Raw genomic sequence first — 8,362 nt, 5'->3', positions numbered from 1 at the left:
GATCGGGTCTTATAAGGACCAATAAAAATTTATAAGCGTCGGATCATGTCCGATAAGGTTGATAAGGACAGATAAGAGTTGATAATGCTCAGATCGAGTCTGATAAGATTGATAAAGTCGATAAGGGCTGATAAGCGCCGGATATAGTCCGATAAGGTTGATAAGGCCTGATAAAGATTCATAAGGGTTTATATTGGTCGGATGAAGTTTCATAACATTGATAATGACACCGGGCAACGTGGAAATGAGCAAGTGGCACAATGCTTACGCTTAGACAACTCCCAGAGGAGCCTCTCTGTGTATTCTTTTTTTCGCACGGTTATTTAGCGTTGCAGCGATTGACCACGCTTTCAGCATATGGATGTACGCGGATGCATCATGCTGCCCGACAGGGTGGGTGGCGTTCTAGTGCTGAGCACGAGGTCGCGGATTCGATTCCCGGCTCTGGTGGGCGTGCATTTCGATGCAGTCCTAAAAAAAACTACAGGATATGGTAGACTCAACTGTACTCGACGGCTACGTAATGCGAAGCATTCATTATTTCTAGAGAACGGTTCTATGACTGATGTAACTGCTGTGTAGCGAACTGTTTTGTGCAGATTATATGCTGTAGCGTTTATCTTTAAAAAGCAAGACATAACGTTTATAAAGGCCAAGATATAACACTGAAACAAGCTAAAACCCAGTGGCACGTACCCAGGGGTCCAGTGCACATAATGTATATATCCAGTGTACATGGCCTGTGCACATACAGAGCCCCTGTGGCGTATAATTTTAGAATACCCTATCGCCGGGATTGGCCTAAGAAAACAGTGAGATATCCCACCCGTCCGTCCGCTTGCAAAAAAGTGAGTGCACTCGCTCAAGAATGATTAGCATTAAAACGCTAGTGTTGTTCTTGGTGCACGTTAAAAAGGTCCAGATGGTCGAAATTACTTCCTCAAGCTCTCCCCACTAGGGCGTTTCTCGGAGCTCGCGCTTTGTTTCGGGACGCTAAATCCCTAATTTGATTTGGTGCTCAAAACATTGGTAATTTCTCAAATGTTTGTTATGACTACTGTGCAAGTCGCTTTGGGTGAAGAATCAGGTGGAGGTAGATGGTCAGTGGACTTAGTCGCTCCACGACAAAGTGTTCGTTTTCATCTTCTTTAAAAAAATATTATTTACTGACGGCATCAAAGAACTATAGGAGGGATCTCCTGTCGCGGCAGGCGACACACCAACACGAGCACTCTCTTGCCAATGCTTTGTAAACTACGCACTCGATATATTTCGTTAGCACGGCGGTCAGTGTCCTTCTAATGCCGAAACAATCGCGCACTTCCGGCGCCGTAGTGAGCTTGCGACGGGGCATAAGGCGCGCCTTTCGGGCAGGCCAGAACTAGGACGCCCTTATATGACCAGCGTACACTCAGACTCCGACGCAACCCTGGGCATACTTCCCGTTGATTTTCGTTCTTTGCCCGTGCGAATAGCAGGGATGCGCGGACCAAGGGCCTAACAAAGCTTTCAAGAAGCAAGCGAGGGAAAGGGCTAGATCGCACGCGAAGGGAAATGCCGCGACGCGCCGTCGGTCGCGCTCCTGCGCATCATCAACGCTCTCCTTTTCCGCACCGAGGGAGAGGGCGGCGATGGCTGCAGAGCAAGTGGGGGAAAGGAGGAGGCAGGGAGCCAGTTGCCTGGCAACGCATCGGCCAACGACGCTCGGTTCACCCCCTCCCTCACCCCGCGCTCTCCGCAGCGCTCTTGCCCGCTCTTCCCCGTCGAAAAACCCTCCGTCCTCGCGATTGCCGCGATCGCCTCGACTGGGCCCGCTCGACCGCTTCACCATTCGGCGGAGACGCCGAGCAGTGAGCGCGTCTCGCACGCAGCTGCGATGGGCGTTCACTCCGAAGACAACGCTGCCGCCGCGTCGCAGCAGCGGTCCTTCGCCGTCGTCGTTGCCGTGGTGTTTGCGGGTACCGAGCAGGAGCGCCGATCCGCCGGCTGCCGGCGATGAGGCAACCGTGTGCCCGTTCCAAGTCCGGAGGAAGCAGTGATCGCGGCAGTTCGTGCGCTCCGCTGTCGTCGTTCTCGTCGCCCGGCGCGCTGCTTCTGCGCCCGCGACGCTAGCGGCGGGACCGTGGGCAGGTCGGGCCGCGCCGTTTGAGAGTGACCGCACGTTAGGCGTGCCCAGCGGAGACCCGTGCGACAGGCGACACCTGCGCACTCCGAGCCGTTGCTGTCACGGAAAGAGCTCTGGTGCAGGGACTGCGCTGGACGCCCGGGAAAGGTAAGCCGGCGCGACCTGGGTGTACAGGGGCAGTGCAGTACTGTTGGTGCTGCTGACATCGTGTATAATTCGAGCTTTGCCGGTAGAAAAAGAGAAACCCGAATAACATCGTAATTTTCACGGATGCAAGCAATCATTAGTGTCCGAGAATCAGAAGGCATGAAGGAGTGTTTACGATTGACTCCGTCTCGAGACAAATTCAGGCTTATATAGGCTGAGTTTTCTTCACATAATTTCAGATCACAAGTCATGTTGAAAGCGACAAAAAAGCAAAAGAGAAGCGTTGAGAGCAAAATAGAGCATCCAGGTATGAAAGATGTAGCCTGACCACTGCTGTGATAAGACTTTATCAGCGTTGCGACACAATCCAGATAAGGATAGGGATGGAAGTTCAGCAACAAATACACTGACATAAATGTCAGTTTGTTTCTTGCAGGATTTCATCCGCCATAGAAAGCAAAGGCAATTATTGTCCAGCCATCGCGAATGACGCGACTATAGTAGTCCTAAAAGATAAAACAATCTTATTTTTCTGATTTCACCACAAGAAACCTGAATGCTAAAAACACACGAAAGATAAATAAAATATTCAGAGCCATTCCATTTCGTGAAGGTGGGCGACCAGCGGAGCTGTATATATGTTAATAAACTATGTTAATTTAAGTAGAGACACATACGACAGTGAATGGATGATTTCTTCCGCCGTCTTTTATTTTCTTACTAAGGCGACTATGACTTTGTGGTCACTGTGGTTTGCGTCCAGGGCTATTCGCATCTTCTACTGAAACAAGGAGCTCGATGCGTTTAGCACGGACGTCACCCTAAAGGGCACGCGCGATGTGCACGAGGCCGCGGTGGTCGACGTATACCTCGGCTGCAAGAGTAACGACGAGTGACTGCGTGCACATGCGACAGTTGCCAGTTGGACGCATACGGAAACGGGCAATTTACCCCCTACGATTCCACTCGCTCGGGGCGAGCCCGACATGTTGCCATTTGCCCGTTGACGTTTATTTTCCTTAGGCTACCGCACCATCTACCGGCGATACACAAATGGCGAGTGGAGACGGTGTCGCGCGGCTCCAACGCTAGCGCGGGCGACGGACAGGTGCTGAGAGGAGAGGGCATGCCGCAGCTACGTAGACGCTGCAGCAGTTTCACTTCTACGCGCTCGGTCTACGCGATCGTTCTACACACGCGAGGAACCGACAGAACCTACCGTCTAACAGCTCCGCTGTAATAAAAGTAAACGAATAAAAAACATCCGTTTGTTAGAGTTTGTTGTCGCGATGCCACCAAAAATGGAGTCATACACGTTGTTATTGCAGTAAAAAAAAGGAGCAACAATAGGGCATAAAGTGAACGTAAAAGCATTAAGAGAGCCAAGGCCACGCCACTCAAGTGTCTCGAAACTGCTTTTATCCTGGCAACTCAATTCACGTTTGTATACGTCTAGCGAATTCGCCGGCTACAATTCGTAAATCGCAATACGTATCGTAAATTAATTATTTACGAAGTTAATTAGTAAACTTTTGTTATTTACCCGGCCACGGCGGCCGCATTTCGATGGGGGCGAAATGCAAAAACACCCGTGTGCTTAGATTTAGGTGCACGTTAAAGAACCCCAGGTGGTCAAAATTTCCGGAGTCCTCCACTACGGCGTGCCTCATAATCAGAAAGTGGTTTTGGCACGTGAAACCCCAAATATTATTATTATTAACTTTTGTTATTTATTTTAATATGTGCTTCGATTTCTCGTGCTAGTAATGACCGCCTCTTCGAATAATTCAGCTCTAGGGCAAGAATTATGCTATCTGCCTTAAGCGATGTTTAAAAGTTGCGTAGAACTTAATTATGATCACCGCGTATGTTTTTTTCTCTGAGCAAAGGAGCAACCGGTGCCGCCTAAAGACGCTAAGATCTCGATATCATGTATGAAAAAAAAAAGGTACATGCCATGTTGGAAATCAACTTGTTCCATTGTGCACATTGTGGACTTGCGTACGCGTTAGCGCTCAACACTGCTTGGGGCGGAATCCTGATCTCTTTGAACTGTCACCTACACTTTCGAATACTGTTCGAGCGTTTTCGAAAATTCGGCACTCTGTTCTGAAGCCTGTCTCTTAAATAGCTGGGGACCTTTAGTGTGCGATGCCACTTTTCGGAACAGTGTTTCAGCTTTACCTTTGCGGCAAGCGCCGCGTCAGCTCGGATAGCCTCTGTTCTGCTATTCACCTAAGTCGTCTTATTGCACAGGCAGCATAGACCTCTTACTCTGAAGCACGAGCCCATTGCGTGTGTCTTTCGAAGGTCATCATATGACGACAAAGTGGCGTGCTCTAGTTACTTATATTTAATGAGTTCATGACCGCAAGTATGGCTGCGGTGATTGGCTGTAAAATAGAGAGGAAGGTTTAATGATACGAAATGCGGAGAGGTCGGCCTGGAGTGCATTCTTCTAGCCAGCTACTGTGCGTTGGGGGAAGGGGAAGAGGGAAAGAAATAGGGAAGAAAAAGGCGCATGATGGGTGACGATGATCAGGAAAGATGTTAAGCATATAGTAAGCTATTTGCACTACTATTTGGCCCGTGCTTCTAAAAAAATCAAGTAAGGCTTGAATAGCCTTAAAACTCGATTTAACGTCTGGCCAAGGGCCTAAAATAGCGTCTACAACGAAATATACCGGTAACCGTCACGTCTGCAAGGGTAGTGCCGATGGCTATGTACATATATACGCCGGCTCGATATATTTTGTTGAGCCAAGTCGCGCTATTACGCTAGTCTCCGCGAAAGTGGGAGGCCTAGAGGAAAATTACTTCAGCGGTAAAATATCATCGACACGTATACAAGGTAGCCGCATAATACTTCGAAAACATAAAAAAATATGTATTAAAATGTGCGGTTTTAACGTCCCAAAACTGCACGTTATAGGTAAGAAAGACGTTCTAGTGGAGTGTTCAGGGTTATATTTGATCACATGGCCTTATGTATGATGCACATGTAATTTTTTTTTCTGGTCACTAAAATTCTATAGGATACCTTAATACACCGTCCACCAAGGTAGCTGCGACGTTGTGCAGCGTCGCTTCAAAAGCACTAGCCATCGGCTGGAAGAGGTTAGCTTGCATGCGTGTTCCAGCTATTTTACTAACCTTTCCTGCTGTACACCGTCATGGAAGGCAAAAAAAAAAAAAAGAAGCGTTGCATTCAAGTGCAGACTACTGGGGACACAATTCTTTAAATCTAAAACCGCAAGCAGCATGCTGAAGGCGGATATTTCAGTTCAGTTAATATTAACAGTGCCGATACATATGGACACTGGCACTTGTCCTTTAACTGACGCAGTTACCAAGGGCACTTAAAGAATCATGTAACGCCTACCTTAACAACACGCAGGATTGGGCTAGCCGGTAATGTTACACAACGCCGACTGAAAAGCTCGTAACTGTGTTAAAGCATACGTACTTAGTCTCCTTAAGTAGTTTTCTTTTGATGAATTGTGCGCTTAGCTCACTGGAATATGCGCCAAAGTTTTACATCTCCGGCCGACCGCTAGCACCCTCTAAACAACGCGGCGCCATATTGCGATAATGTTGGAGGCCTAAGTTTTCCTGCTAAATTTTCGCGACAAAAAGGAAATGATCAAATAAAGAATTGAACAATAAGAAAATAAAAAATAAGAAATTAAAAAGAGAGAGAGGAAAAAAAGAGAGGAGGTAAATCTATCAGTCGGGCTAGTAGAGTGAAGCTACAAAGGACACCCACACGAGTTTCTCCACCTTGCGGATTTCAGTAGAACGTACTTACCTGACCCATGTCCTCCGAGATGGCACGCACGCAGGGCGATCTCGGGAACCATGCTTGAGCAATACAGGCCTGCTCATCACGCACCCGCTAGCACCTACACACTGACCGTGAGTTCTGGCGCTCCGAGTCGTTTCTCGTCAGTCAAAATCTTGGCACCATGGTCTCGCATATCACCGGTGCAGAAGGTAACAAAAGCGCTGCTGCGATATGTGAAGACGACTAGATTGACCACCTGTGTTACAGCGCTGAGAATTTTCATGACGTCGGTGACTCCAATGCGCATAAACTCTTGACTTTCTCTGCTTCTAATATTTTCCTCGCTGTTCTCCATCTTACCGTGCCGGGTAGCCGACCAGGCTCAATCTTGCTTAACCTTCTTGCCTTTCATTTCTCATTTTCCCCTCTCTTTCTGACTCGCTCCTTACGCAACACCAGGTGTCTGCATCGCTTTTCTCGCTTCCACAACAATTACTAAATTCTCCGTGGTACTAACAATCAGGGCTACCAATCAACCAATCAGTGCCGTTATCTGCAGTCCTCCTCACATTGTCCCGGTGAAGTAATTGAAGTGTGAGGGTAAGAATTCACCACATTCAAGTAAGGCCCGGGAAAACGCGGCGCTGACTCTGGCACCACTTACACGGTGGACCACACAAGCCCACACTCATGGCCAGTTTACAATCTGGCATTTTGCACGCCTCGATAAGTGAATTTAAACGCTCGTGCGACGTCTCCCACTTCACAATAAGAAAGAAAGGCCTCCGGCTCAGCGACACAAACGGCACCAGAAAAATATCACTGCTGGGAGTTAATACAACATAGGGGAGCAAGAGACATCGTTTCCAAGGCGAATCCATCGCTTGTCTCGTTCCAGGCCGCGCCAACTAATAATAGAAATCCGACGACACCTAAGCGCTTCTGATCAGTTGTGAATGCGAAAGAACTATGTCGAACTGAACGTCGCTGAGCGGTACCTCTAGTTATGAACACCTCGCGGGCAAGCGAGCGCGTTTTGACTAGGCCTTACCGAGGCGCACTTAGAACGCCGGCGTGAGCTTCCGCGGACAAGGAACGCGCGGATAACGCAGAGAACAGCGTCTGCACGCGGCGTCGCGTCGCCGTACCTGCTCCTCGAGGTCCGCTGGTGACGCGGCGTCGCGGCGATGCCCTCTGCCCTTATACGCAACACCTGGCGCGCTGTTGGTGCAGCAGGTGTTTCGATTTGCGCGCACTGCTCCGCCGAGGCGCGCTCGCGGCGTCGCAGCCAATGGGAATTTAGCTGCTGTTTCTCTGCTGCAGACATTCGCCGTCTTTTAGCTGAACGGGCCATTTCATCTTTTCGTGTGAGGACTGTGGTAACGAGGAGACTTTTCAACACCTTCTTTGTGACTGTCCTCGCTGTAATTTACAGAGACAATCACTCGCAATCGCGATAGCGCGCTTTCACCGAAGACTTCTCACAGAGGATCTTATTTTAAAGTACCGCCATCACAAGCCATCGCAGCAGAGGGCGACGAGGGCACTGTTGCGGTTTTTGAGGGCGACAGAATTGGACAAGCGGCTGTAGCCTGAACAGATGTTGATAGTGCTGCAAGTGTCACTGTGCTGTGCGATGACAGTATTCGGTGACAGTGACTGATTGTGAGTCTATGCTCCTTTCTTTCCTTATCTGTACTTTGTTACCACTTTACCTCCCCCTCCCCTCTCTCCCCAGCGTAGGGTAGCAAACCGGATCTTTTCCTCTGGTTAACCTCCCTGCCTTTCCCTTTCCTCTCTCTCGCATCAATAATAATAATAATAATAATAATAATAATAATAATAATAATAATAATAATAATAATAATAGTTGTGAGAGGCACTTGACAAATTTTGGAGATATGTCAACCTTTCCACTACTTCGTTCACTTTCTATTTACTTATATATTGCATAGTTTTACACTTATGTATTAATTAATCATTTCGTACCAATCTTCTTGTTAACCGAGGGTCCCGCTGCAGTCATTTGACTTTGGCACCCTCGCCTGTATACTATAATCAATCAACCATGTATCTTGAAAAAATAATAAACTGAAACTGAAACTGAAACGTTGAATGCTCGCTCATCAGCAGTCTTCTTGAAAAGCATCCAGCTGCTGTGAGTTTCAACAGATAATTTGCATCTGTGTTCAAAGAAGGTAACGGTGTTATGCCAAGCATTGGGTCTCCATCTGAGAGGCCACTTAATACAGACGTCGAAACTTCCGAGCAAGGTGCGCGAAACCTCATGCTAAATTTGAACCTAT

General features: G+C 48.1%; 1 protein-coding gene across 1 annotated transcript in view; it reads left to right on the top strand.

Moving 5' to 3' along the window:
• The first annotated feature begins 1,847 nt into the window (after positions 1-1,847).
• Positions 1,848-8,362, top strand: part of LOC142577288 (band 7 protein AGAP004871-like) — a 505,838-nt gene continuing 499,323 nt past the window's right edge. Inside the window, exon 1 of the mRNA XM_075687088.1 lies at positions 1,848-2,272. The gene's annotated coding sequence lies outside the window, so the exon portion shown is untranslated. The remainder of the gene's footprint in view (positions 2,273-8,362) is intronic.

Source organism: Dermacentor variabilis, chromosome 1, assembly GCF_050947875.1.
Source record: "Dermacentor variabilis isolate Ectoservices chromosome 1, ASM5094787v1, whole genome shotgun sequence".
NCBI lineage: Eukaryota > Metazoa > Arthropoda > Arachnida > Ixodida > Ixodidae > Dermacentor > Dermacentor variabilis.
This window is presented reverse-complemented; position numbering and strand designations above follow the sequence as displayed.